Genomic DNA, 13,387 nt, shown 5'->3' with positions numbered 1-13,387 from the left:
AAAAATGTTTTCTCTTTTTTCTAAATGCCTGTTCCAGAACCTGCAAGAATCTACACATATTTACTACTAAAAATGAGTAGATTCTTGCAGTACTGGAACAGAGAATTTGGTTAAAATCTTCAAAATACCAGGCGGAATTTTTGTATGTGGACTATGCTGAACTTGTTCTGATATGGTTCATTTTAATTCTAAAGACTATTTTATTATATTCTGTTCCAAATTTCAAAGTTATATCTAAAATATTGTGAACTCTCTCTATTGACATTATATACTTTGTGCCAATATTTCATATAAAATCAACTAAAAACAATTTAAAATAGCTTTATGTAACGCTACACATCATTTTTTAATTTCATAATTTTTGGTCAAGGTGCACCCCATTGTCCATTGTTTGGATTGTTCGTTTGTCTCTGGAGTATAGTGGTGGATCCATGTCTCATCAACAGTTATGAAACGACGTTTAAAATCCATTTTATTTCGCTTAAAACGATCCAAACAAGCTTGAGAAATGTTCATTCTTATGCGTTTTTGATCGACTGTTAACAAATGCGGCACCCATCTTGCAGAAAGCTTTTTCATCTGTAGTTCTTCATGCAGAATTAAATAGACTCGATCATTTGAGATGCCCATGATATTAGCAATTTCACGCACTTTTATTCGTCGATCATTTAATACCATATCATGCACTTTAGCTACAATTCCTGTTGTTGTTGCTGTTTTTGGACGTCCACCACGTGGTTCATATTCAATGCTTGTACGACCACGTTTAAATTCAGCAACCCAATTTTTTACTGTTGCATATGAAGGAGCACTTTCACCTAACACATTCACCATATCATTATGAATTTCTTGTCCCGATAAACCTTTTTTATGTAAATATTTAGTGACAGAACGCAATTCTAATTTTTCCATTGTAAAAAAATTGCGGATGCGTCTTTTTTGAACACCTGTTTCTATATGAAGGAGTTGCCAGATCGAAAGAAAATTTAACATGTGTTCATAACAGAGATGGAAGTTTCCAAAACACTTAACTTTTTTCTGTTTGTACCGCGCTTTTTGTGCTAGGCTAAGAACTTTCCGAACTGCCCTCGTACTCGGCAAAATTTTTTTTTTGCTATCACAAGGTCGAATTCTGTAAAAACTATACGCAAAGAAATACTCATAACTTGTTTAAAATAGATTTTTTATCAGCTATCCAACAAAAAATAGAAAAAATTTTGAACAGTTGGTGAAATTTTCGGGATTTAATATTTCAAATCAATTTTTATCAATGATTGTACTCTTCGATTTTCTTGAAATTGTTTCGTATTAAACTACGATGGGGTTCGACAAATTAAAAAAATATTTTTACTTAATTTTTTACATATGTGATACATTTTTTATTTTACAAACAAAAATAAAAAGTTACATGACATTGTTTTATAAGGAGGCGATACAGACATTGCACTTCGATAGGACTTGCGGCTTCCAAGCAAAATCGTGAAAAAAAAAAATTGAAAATTTTGCCTATTAGGCGCAGGTCATTTTTTATTAATTTTTAATTAATTTCTCGTTAGAGACGAGCTTACTGACCAAGTTGCTTTTTGAAAAAGGAAAGGCAAAAAAAGATTAGAACAAAAAATTTAACTTTGTAAAAAAGAAATTGCATTTGAAAGAGGAAAAAAGTTAGATGATAGCGAAGCCGCCCCACAATCGATGTGTCTGAGGAGCCTTCCTAAACCAAAGGCGAAATATGTCATGTCACACAGTGGTGGTTGTGTGGGTTCGTATCGTCGGCTTTCCTTTTTCAAAAAGCATCTTGGTCAGTAAGCTCGTCTCTAACGAGAAATTAATTAAACAACAAATGTGAATTTTGACCGCTATTTAAAAAACGCTCTGGTGATTTTTTGGTTTTCTGATTTTTTCTAACTATAAACATTGTAGTTTCAGAATCGCAAAAACTTAAAAACATCTTCATTTTCAATTTTGAAAATGGATTAGAAAATTTTGAACCAGCCAGACAATAAACTAACTAAATTTATAACACTGTGACACAAAATGGAACTCAAAGTCTGGGGGGTGGAAAATTTCTTTTGAATAAGAAAGCCCTTGATGAGTATACTAAGAACCCAAAAGGAAATTTTCGCCATAGGTCAAGTTTTTGAGATATAGCGCGATGAAGTTTTTGATTTTTTCCCTATAATACTTGGGAAAATAGCTACATATCTCTCTTTGGCGTTATTGTAGCATCGTTTTGAGGTGACATGTCTTCAGTCAAATCGATTGGCGAATCTTTTTGTAGAACATTTCATTCTTCTAACTCAATGCCTTTCATGTCCTTTTCGTCCTTTATTTCTTGAACCGTAGTGAAAGTACCGCAAGATGAGATTTTTCAGCATCCAAATATTCTACAAAAATGTTGGTCAGAAGATTTTAGGTACGGTTCTCTTTGACAGCTAATCGATTTTGTCCCGTTTTCATTGTCCTTTTTGACATTTAATCGGTTTTGGTTCGGAAATAAACTATGTTTTGTTTTTCTGTATATTCGTCATTGGTTATTTATTGGTATGTAGACATAACAATTGGTTATTGCTTATGTAGACATCTGGGGTGCTTCTGAAATATTTACCACAAATAGCTCTTGTAATGGTGAACACGTTAATAACAAATTTTTTTGGGGGATAGATCCGGTTATCTCAATTTTTGATCCGGATATTCCGACATTAAAACGGATTTTTGAACCGGTTTTAAGTAACCGATTAAACTTATATGTATACCGTTAAAAAGCATATAGAGTTGTCAATCAAATTAAATTAATTCGCTTCTGAAAACTTTGTTAGTTGCAGTTCTAGAACAAAAAAACCGATTTTTTAAACAGTTTTAAGGAAAAATATCAGTACGAGCAAATATAGAGATCAAAGGCTGGGGGGCGAAAAATTCTTTTTGGCGATGAAAGTCGATGAAGATAATATTACGAACCCGGAAGGACATTCATGCCGTAGGTCAAACTTCTGAGTTATAGCGAAATGAATTCTTTCTTGACAAACTATACATACCTACATGACAAAAAACCTAACGAAATTTGATCGCGCCATAACTCAGAAGTTTGACCTACGGCATGAATGTCCTTCCGGGTTCGTAATATTATCTTCATCGACTTTCATCGCCAAAAAGAATTTTTCGCCCCCAGCCTTTGATCTCTATATTTGCGCGTACTGATATTTTTCCTTAAAACTGTTTAAAAAATCGGTTTTTTTGTTCTAGAACTGCAACTAACAAAGTTTTCAGAAGCGAATTAATTTAATTTGATTGACAACTCTATATGCTTTTTAACGGTATACATATAAGTTTAATCGGTTACTTAAAACCGGTTCAAAAATCCGTTTTAATGTCGGAATATCCGGATCAAAAATTGAGATAACCGGATATATCCCCCAAAAAAATTTGTTATTAACGTGTTCACCATTACAAGAGCTATTTGTGGTAAATATTTCAGAAGCACCCCAGATGTCTACATAAGCAATAACCAATTGTTATGTCTACATACCAATAAATAACCAATGACGAATATACAGAAAAACAAAACATAGTTTATTTCCGAACCAAAACCGATTAAATGTCAAAAAGGACAATGAAAACGGGACAAAATCGATTAGCTGTCAAAGAGAACCGTACCTAAAATCTTCTGACCAACATTTTTGTAGAATATTTGGATGCTGAAAAATCTCATCTTGCGGTACTTTCACTACGGTTCAAGAAATAAAGGACGAAAAGGACATGAAAGGCATTGAGTTAGAAGAATGAAATGTTCTACAAAAAGATTCGCCAATCGATTTGACTGAAGACATGTCACCTCAAAACGATGCTACAATAACGCCAAAGAGAGATATGTAGCTATTTCCCCAAGTATTATAGGGAAAAAATCAAAAACTTCATCGCGCTATATCTCAAAAATTTGACCTATGGCGAAAATTTCCTTTTGGGTTCTTAGTATACTCATCAAGTGCTTTCATATTCAAAAGGAATTTTCCACCCCCCAAAAATGCTGCTGTTTGATTATAATCAAACAAATACAGCTTAGGAATTAACCGAGTAATCTATCAAATATAAAAGTGATATTTTCTTCAGAAAATGATTATTTAAATACGAACGATTTTTTGAATTTGTGATATCAAATTATATATTTGTATGTCAATAAAGAACCATCCTATAGCACTACGAGAAACTGGTTTAATGATTTCAGTCGTGGCCGACACTAGCTAAATAACGAAGGTCGTGAGGGTCGTCCAAAACGATAGTTTTGCCAGACAAAATTAAGGCGTGCGTGAACGGATAATGCAAGATCGTCATGTTATATACCGTGAAATAGAGACATCTTTTGATATTGCTACCAACTTTAAATGGAAGGTACTTACACTCGGGAAAGTTTTTGCGGATTCTGAAACTGCAATGGTCATAGATGAGAAATATAAAAAAACCAAAAAAACGGAGCGCTTTTTAAATAAAATGTGGTCAATGTTAACATTTTTAGGACTTTTAGGTTTTCACGATTTTGCTGGGAAACCGCAAGCCCTATCAAACTGGAACGAAAAAAAATAAAAATTCTGTACAAGATTAACCTTCATGATATTTACGTAGGTTTTACCAATTTGAGATATAGAAGTTCAAATTGGGACAATTCACTGACTGTAACGTCTCCTTGTAAAACAATGTCATGACTGTAATTTGTTGTAGAGAATTTTCACAGCTATAAGATTTTTTTCTTGATTTTTGGATTTTACTCACCTATGAACATTGGGATTATAACATTTTTGCAATTTTCGCAAATATCAAAAATACCACATAGAATACCATACGCATAGCCGTTTAGAGAAAAGCGTATATACTGAACTTCAATGCATTTGATGCGGAAACTTTTTTCACCGAATCGAACTAAAACACGCGTTTTCGTTATCAGGACAATATTTCGCACATGGTACTGTCGTTGTATTTTTTTTGGGTTATACCCCTAATGAACATTGCTGTTTCAGAATCCGCAAAAACTTCCCAGGTGTAAGCGGTTTTCATATAAAGTTAGTTTAGGTGCACCGTACATGACATTGTTTTATAAGGAGGTGATACAGTCAGTGCATTGTCCCAATTTGAACTTCTATATCTCAAAAATGGTAAAATCTGCGAAAATATAATAACGTTTAATCTTATAGGGAATTTTCACAGCTACGACAGTTTCTCTAATCCCGGTTCGATAGGGTTACAGTTTCCAAGCAAAATCGTAAAAACCTAAAAAAGCCTAAAAAGGTGAACTTTGATGGCGATTTATTTAAAAAGCGCTAGGGCGATTTTTTTTGTTTTTTTTTTTTTTTATTTTTCTCATCTTTGAACATTGTAGTTTCAGAATGCGTAAAAACTTCCCATTTAAAGTTATATGATATAGTTTTATTATCAAGCTCTTGGAATATGTCCAACATTATTATAAATATCCGCCATGGAAATAAAACCCAAAATTGCGATATCTGAGCGCCTCTTTCCACATCGCTAGTATTTGACCAATTTTTGTAACGCAATTGGGACCAATTTAAATCTCAGGATGCCTTTATTAATATAGGCCTTTTTTTGTTGAAACACTGTAATATTCGACAGAATATTAACAAGTAAAAAAGTATCAGTCGGCTTTGCCGACAGAGGTATACCCTCAACCTGTGTATATTGAAACAATTTTTTCCCAAAAAACACATGTTTTTAGGGGTTTTTAAAAATTTTGGGCGTTTGAACCGACAAAAATGTTGATTAGGATTAAAGATCAAAAGTTTTGCGGAGGAGATACTAAAAAGAATGGATCTCCAGCCTCTACATATGGTACCATAGGGGGTTTTGCATCCTTTGGGCTGTTTGCTCAAGAAGTATGGACTTGCCCCTGAAAAAATGATTCCATATCAGGTCTTAAAGTGAACTTATCCGAAATTTTGTGTGGGAGGTACCGGATGGAGTGGACAAATATAGTCCATATTTGAACCTGAGCTATATCTGGTAGATTAATTACGATGTGTAAAGTATGGACCAATTCGGCCTTTCCCTTCAAGAGTTACCGTATGAACAATTCACCGAACATTTTTGAGCTTTTGTGGGGAAGGCACCTGAAGGAGGGGCCAATATGGCTTATCTTCGAACTTAAACTATATTTGGACAAAATATTACTAATGCCAAATTTTGGACCGAATCGGCTGACCCGTTCGAGAGTTATCTTGCGCTCCAACCACCTCACACGGTGTCAAAGGGGTTTTTTGCATCTTTCAGGCTATTTTCCCAGGAAGTATGGACTTGCCCCTGATGAAACTTATACCGTCGTATGGGGGCAGTGAATACAAGTTGCTAAAGTAAAAATCAACGCGATTCAAGAGATGGCCCTAAGCTGAACTTTTCCGAAATTTTGTGTGGGAGGTACATAAAGGAGTAGAGCGATTGAGTCCATATTGAAACCTTATTTAAGTCTGGAACACATTTCACGATATGCAAAATATGGACCAAATCGGTTGCTCCCTTCAAGAGTTATCGTGCGCACAAATTTTCCGGACATTTTCGAACATTTGTGGGGGAGGTACCGGAAGGAGTGAACCGATATAGCCAATCTTCGAACTTAAACTAAGTTTGGGCAAAATATTACGAAAACCAAAATTTGAACCGAATCGGTTCATTCATTCGAGAGTTAGCGTGCGCTCCAGCCAGCCAGACAGACAGACGGACGGACATTGCTAAATCTACTCCAAATTGTCTGAAACGGATTTCGTCTAAATATACTTGGGGTCTAAAACCATTATTTCAATGAGGCATATTTTGCCCGTATGAAAGTGTATATACCCTCTTTAGCATAAATGCTGAGGGTATAAAAAAGTCCCGCACAAACCACTTTGAAAAAAGTACATACTTTACTCATCCTAATATATCTACCATATATAAATCAGGTTCGAATATGGACTATGTTTGTCCATTCCTATGTTTGTCCATTCGGGTACTTATCACACAAAATTACGGATAAGTTCACTTTAAGATCTGCTCTAGAATAACTTTTATTTTTTAAAGCAACTTGGAGTCGCTGCCTTAATTACGACGGTAAAAGTTTTTTTCAGGGGCAAGTCCATACTTCTTGAGAAAACAGTCCGAATAGTTTAAAAAACCCTATGGCACCATGTGTAGTGACTGGAGAGCACGATAACAATCGAAGTAACCCATTTGGTCCAAATTGTAGTCATTCTCATATTTTGTCATACTTTCAGTTTGAAGATAGACAATACCGGTCCACAACTTCCGGTAAGTCTAACGATTATTTAAAAATGTCACTTAATTGGTATGCACGATATCTCTTGAACAAATTTGGTCCAAACTTAGGAACTCCTAATATTTTGCCCAAAATTAGTTTAATTTCTAAAATGGAGGTACCTTAGGGTACCTCCTTCACAAAAGTTCAACATTTGTGCCTAAGTGCAGTTTAAGGTCGAAGATCCTTTGGAAATGTATACCGATGGTGTTCGTTGTTGTCCTGCTTGCAGCGGTATTATTTTTTCCGTGGACAAGTCAATGATTCCTGGCATACTGGTCCATACGATGACCCACTGAAATGACTAGTGGGCGCGATATCTATCGAAAAGGTATGACTCCCAGAATAATATCCTCCATAATGGACTATGTCGGTCCATTCCTTTAAGCACCTTCTCTTCAACACTTTTTACTTTAATCATAATCCATATTTTCGTCAGCAAGTTCAAATGTCCAAAAAAAGGCCACAAAATAATGAAAAGACCATAAATACTTTCGATTTGACCGTAGATGAATGTTTCAATAGGCTGAGGATATATTTCTGTCGGCAAAGCCGACTGATACTTTTTTTTACTTATTTTATAATAAAATGGAATGAATGTTATTTTAGGCATTAATAGACAAAAGTACATTCATTCTCACTACAGTTAATCATTATTGAGAAAAATTCCAAAAGTAATAACCATAACATACATACAGAAATCAAAAGCTTTTGAGTTACTCACTTACTATTGTGCAGATGATTATTTGTCACAACAACAAAAATGCAACAATCTCATTGTGGCATAACAAACGAAAAGAAGTGCTGGTATGGAAAAGCGATATATATGAGTTTCCGTAGTGTAGTGGTTATCACGTGTGCTTCACACGCACAAGGTCCCCGGTTCGAACCCGGGCGGAAACAGATCTAACTTTTTTTCAAATTTAGAAGTTCTTTTATTTATTTTTTTAAATAATACGAAAAAACTCAACATATGGCAATTATTAAATGTAGGACGATATCGATCAATCCCATTTTCATTCTTACAATATTCTTATTATTTTTGGTCTTCTATCAAGCTGTGAATATGGCTAATTTTTTCGAGTTGCACATTGTAATTTTGTGGGTAGTATCAACAATATTATAATATTTAAAAGTAGTGCAAAATATTGATGTCTTCGTCCCCTTTTTTGAAGGTTCTTATGGGAAGCCGTGAGGCGTCCTAGACCCAACATACTGTGGGAAAATTGTGGACACAATGACTAGTTCCTTGCTAGAATGTACTTTGTTTCATAAGGCTGATTTTTTTGATATACAGGTGGACAACAATAAAATGGAAGTGATTAATTTCAACAAGAATTGCGCAAGGGAAACAATTCGCGTTTATATGAAAGCATCAAACCAAGAGTAGGTACTACACGCTCAAAGAGAAACAATTGATACAGCTCGTAATTTCATGAATGAATGGTCATCACACATGTGAATGTCCCTGACAGACAATTATAATTTCAGGTTGACCATTCTTGTCTAAGGATCTTCCGTTTCAAACAAAAACAACAATTAAAAAGGAAGTACAGGAAGCATCAAATAAGAAATAGGGATTATAAAATTCCAAAAACAAAGACATTATTGCACAGGCAAAAACAAAAATCAGCAAACAAATATGAGGAACCTCCTTAGAGGAAAATAAAGGGAATACAGATTTTGATAATTTTTAAAGATTTTTGATGAAGAAATTTAAAACGTCGACTTAAACAGCCAAAGAGACAAATAACGAGAGATGAAGAGCAGGAGAGCACAGTCGTGTGTGTGTGCGCTGTGTTACCGGATATCAAAAAGAAGCTTAAGGAAATCTTAAACCAGTCACAAGAAAGAAATTCAACACGGAAGGCAGTACCTTGCTTCCTTTTGCAACAACAATAACAAGCAGAGGCAAGAATTAAGATTTTTCTTGTGATTGTTTTTGGGAAGAAAAGATCTCAAAATTGTTACAATTTTCAAGGTGAATTGAAGGTGTCAAAATTCTTGTTAAGCCAATGATATAACATTTGCAAAGATGACATAATCATTGGGCAATACTGTGCAATCTCATTGTCCCCCTTCAAGAGAAAGATTATCACTGATACATAGAGAATCTGATGTTTCCTTCCTGCTATGATTTAATAGAGAAGAGTATTAGAAAATCCTTAGTTAAGATGAGCTGGTGACATGAATGAAGAAAAAAGATTTAATTACAAAATGTTTGTTCTCATCGCGACATGTGTTTAAGTAGAAAACATGTAATTTAAGTGAATTGTTGCGTGCCAGGAAATACACAAGAAATTTCATGCATTTCATATCATGGAGAGGGGGAGAGAAGTGCAACAACAAATTGAAGGGAAATGTCCTTTGTGATAACAATTGTCCTTTTCTGTAAGCACTTAAAATGCACTTGAACTGGAACTTCATAACACCGTTGGTAGCTATGACTACTTCCACAGTTCATGACCAGGAAATTCAATAGGAGGAAGGGATAAAGTAATTTTGGAACAAAGTGAATTCAAAGGAAGTCGTTATTTTTTTGAGGGACACTAATATTTTTGAATATTTTTATTTGACATATAGACAGGAGTGGATTTTTAAGAATATTTTTTGAGGGACAATTTCGAGGATTTAAAAAAAAATAAGACATTTTCAACTACCAGCGTGGATTTTTTAAAAATATTTTTTGAGGGACATTTTTCTCAACAGGTTTGGATTTTTAAGAATATTTTTTGAGGGACAATTTTAACTACAAGCGTGGATTTTTTAAAAATATTTTTCGAGGGACTATTTCAACTACAAGCGCGGATTTTTTAAATTAGTTTTTTAAGAACAATTTCAACTATAAGGGTGGATTTTTATGAACAATTTTAAGGGACAATTTCAACTATCAGCGTGGATTTTTAAGAATATTTTCTGAGGGACAATCTGTCCAACAGGTGTGGGTTTTTAAGAATATTTTTTGAGGAAGAATTTGACCAACAGGCGTGGATTTTTAAGAATATTTTTTGAGGGACATTTTGAACAACAGACGTGGATTTTTAAGAATATTTTTTGAAGGACAATTTGACCAACAGACGTGGATTTTTAAGAGTAGTTTTTGAGGGACAATTTGACCAACACGCCAGGATTTTTAAGAATATATTTTTTTTTGAGGGACAAATTGCCCAAAACGCCTGTATTTTTAAGATTTTTTTTTTTGAGGGACAATATGACCAACACGTTTGAATATGTAAGAATAGGTTTTTGAGGAACAATTTGACCAACACGACAGGATTTTTAAGAATATATTTTTTTGAGGGACAATATGACCAACATGCGTGGATATTTAAGAATATTTTTTTGAGGGACAATTTGGATTTTTAAGAAGATTTTTTGAGGGACACTTTGCCCAAGAGGCATGCATTTTAAGAATATTTTTTTGACGGGACAATTCGACCAACAGGCGTGGATTTTTAAGAATATTTGTATACCTTCCACCATAGTGTGGAGTCTGTCCGTCTGTCCGTCTGTTGTAATCACTCTAAGATAGAGTGCTGAAATTTTGCACCCGAGGGTCTTTCCATAGGCAGGTCATGTTCGAAGATGGGCTATATCGGTCCACTCTTTGGTATAGCCCACATATAACGGTACCTCCGGATTTGAGGTATTTTGACGTTCTTCGCCACATTTGCAGACCGAATTAGCTATAAATTGGAACTTAGGGTTCCTAGTGATCAACAAACTTATATGCCAAAGGATATGGGCATAGGTCCCTGTTTTCGTATAGTCCCCATTTAACGGTACCTCCCGATTTTCGGTATTTTGAGAATTTTAGCTACAATTTTTAACCGAACTAGCTGTAATTTGCCATTCGAGGTTCTCAGTGGTCATGAAATATCTCCACCAAACATCGTCAACATAGGTCCATGTTCTGGTATAGCCCCCATATAACGGTACCTCCCGATTTTCGGTATTTTGAGAATTTTAGCCACAATCAGTATCCGAACTATCTGTAATTTGGCATTTGAGGTTCTCAGTAGTTACGAAACATCTCCACCAAATCTCGCCAACATAGGTCCATGTTTTGGTATAGCCCCCATATAACGGTACCTCCCGATTTTCGGTATTTTGAGAATTTTAGCTACAGTTTTTAACCGAAATATCTTTATATTGCCATTTGAAGTTATCAGTGGTCATAAAACATCTCCAATGAAACATCGTCAACATAGGTCCATATTTTGGTATAGCCCCCATATAACGGTATCTCCCGATTTTCGGTATTTTGAGCATTTTAGCTACAATTTTGTCTATTCAAAAATAATCGTCAATATAGGTCCATGTTTTGGTATATCCCCCCCATATAACTGTACCTCCCGATTTTCGGGAATTTTCAGTGGTCACGAAATTTCTATATATTATGAACCCCGACGGACAAGCGTGGATTTTTAAAAATATTTTTTTGAGGGACACATTGACCTACAAGCGTGGATTTTTAAAAATATTTTTTTGAGGGACACATTGACCTACAAGCGTGGATTTTTAAAAATATTTTTTTGAGGGACACATTGACCTACAAGCGTGGATTTTTAAAAATATTTTTTGAGGGACAAATTGACCTACAAGCGTGGATTTTTAAAAATATTTTTTTGAGGGACATATTGACCTACAAGCGTGGATTTTTAAACATATTTTTTTGAGGGATACATTGACCTACGAGCGTGGATTTTTAAAAATATTTTTTTGAGGGACACATTGACCTACAAGCGTGGATTTTTAAAAATATTTTTTTGAGGGACACATTGACCTACAAGCGTGGATTTTTAAAAATATTTTTTTGAGGGACATTTTGACCTACAAGCGTGGATTTTTAAAAATATTTTTTTGAGGGACATTTTGACCTACAAGCGTGGATTTTTAAAAATATTTTTTTGAGGGACATTTTGACCTACAAGCGTGGATTTTTAAAAATATTTTTTTGAGGTACATTTTGACATACAAGCGTGGATTTTTAAAAATATTTTTTTGAGGGACATTTTGACCTACAAGCGTGGATTTTAAAAAATATTTTTTGAGAGACATTTTGTCCTACAAGCGTGGATTTTTAAAAATTTTTTTTGAGGGACATTTTGACCTACAAGCGTGGATTTTTAAAAATTTTTTTTTGAGGGACATTTTGACCTACAAGCGTGGATTTAAAAATGTTTTTTGAGGGACATTTTGACCTACAAGCGTGGATTTAAAAATGTTTTTTGAGGGACATTTTGACCTACAAGCGTGAATTAAAAAAAAAAATTGAGGGACATTTTGACCTACAAGCGTGGATTTTAAAAATATTTTTGTGAGGGACATTTTGATCTACAAGCGTGGATTTTTAAAAATATTTTTTTGAGGGACATTTTGACCTACAAGCGTGGATTTTAAAAATATTTTTTGAGGGACATTTTGACCTACAAGCGTGGATTTTTAAAAATATTTTTTGAGGGACACATTGGCCTACAAGCGTTGATTTAAAAAATATTTTTTGGAGGACCATACTACAATATGACCTGTTTTGTTCTCCCACACTTATTTTCCCACGCCTCGTCCCAATCACTTTCGCCAAACATTGCCCGCATCCGTGATGTCCGCTATCACATCCATATTTATCGCCCATGTTTTTCACACTGTAGGTATAACATAAGCAGTAACTTGCTGCTTTAACATTTGTATGTCCTTTCTCTAAGGACTCATCTTGAGTGATACACATTTCCTAAAGTACTTGTCATATTTTTGTCATTCATGCCAGGAAGTAGAATATTTATTTATTTATTTTTGCACTGCTTCATCTTTTCCTGTCCAAGTAGTATTCCTTGTGTTGTTTTTGTAATATCGCTGCTACCGATAGCATGTTATTGTAGTAGAAGACAAAAGTTGTTGTTGTAGTTCCACTTTATTGCATTTTAAGTAGATTGTGCTTCATCGTTGCCTCTTAAAAGGTCTTGTCATATGCATCATTTATGCGCAGTGAAATATGATATTGAAAATTGTGTTTTTTTATGATATTCCACCATGTTTGCCCACTCCTATTTTTCCCGGATCGATCATTTTTCAAAGGAATCTCCAATGTATTCGACA

General features: G+C 34.5%; 1 non-coding gene across 1 annotated transcript; it reads left to right on the top strand.

The window, feature by feature from the left end:
- Positions 1 to 8,121: 8,121 nt before the first annotated feature.
- TRNAV-CAC (transfer RNA valine (anticodon CAC)) lies at positions 8,122 to 8,194 on the top strand. Its single transcript has one exon. It is a non-coding gene; the product is annotated as a tRNA-Val (tRNA).
- Positions 8,195 to 13,387: the final 5,193 nt, after the last annotated feature.

The sequence above is a fragment of the Musca autumnalis genome, unplaced genomic scaffold, assembly GCF_047663935.1.
Source record: "Musca autumnalis isolate F117 unplaced genomic scaffold, ASM4766393v1 scaffold_3, whole genome shotgun sequence".
NCBI classification, from domain to species: domain Eukaryota; kingdom Metazoa; phylum Arthropoda; class Insecta; order Diptera; family Muscidae; genus Musca; species Musca autumnalis.
This window is presented reverse-complemented; position numbering and strand designations above follow the sequence as displayed.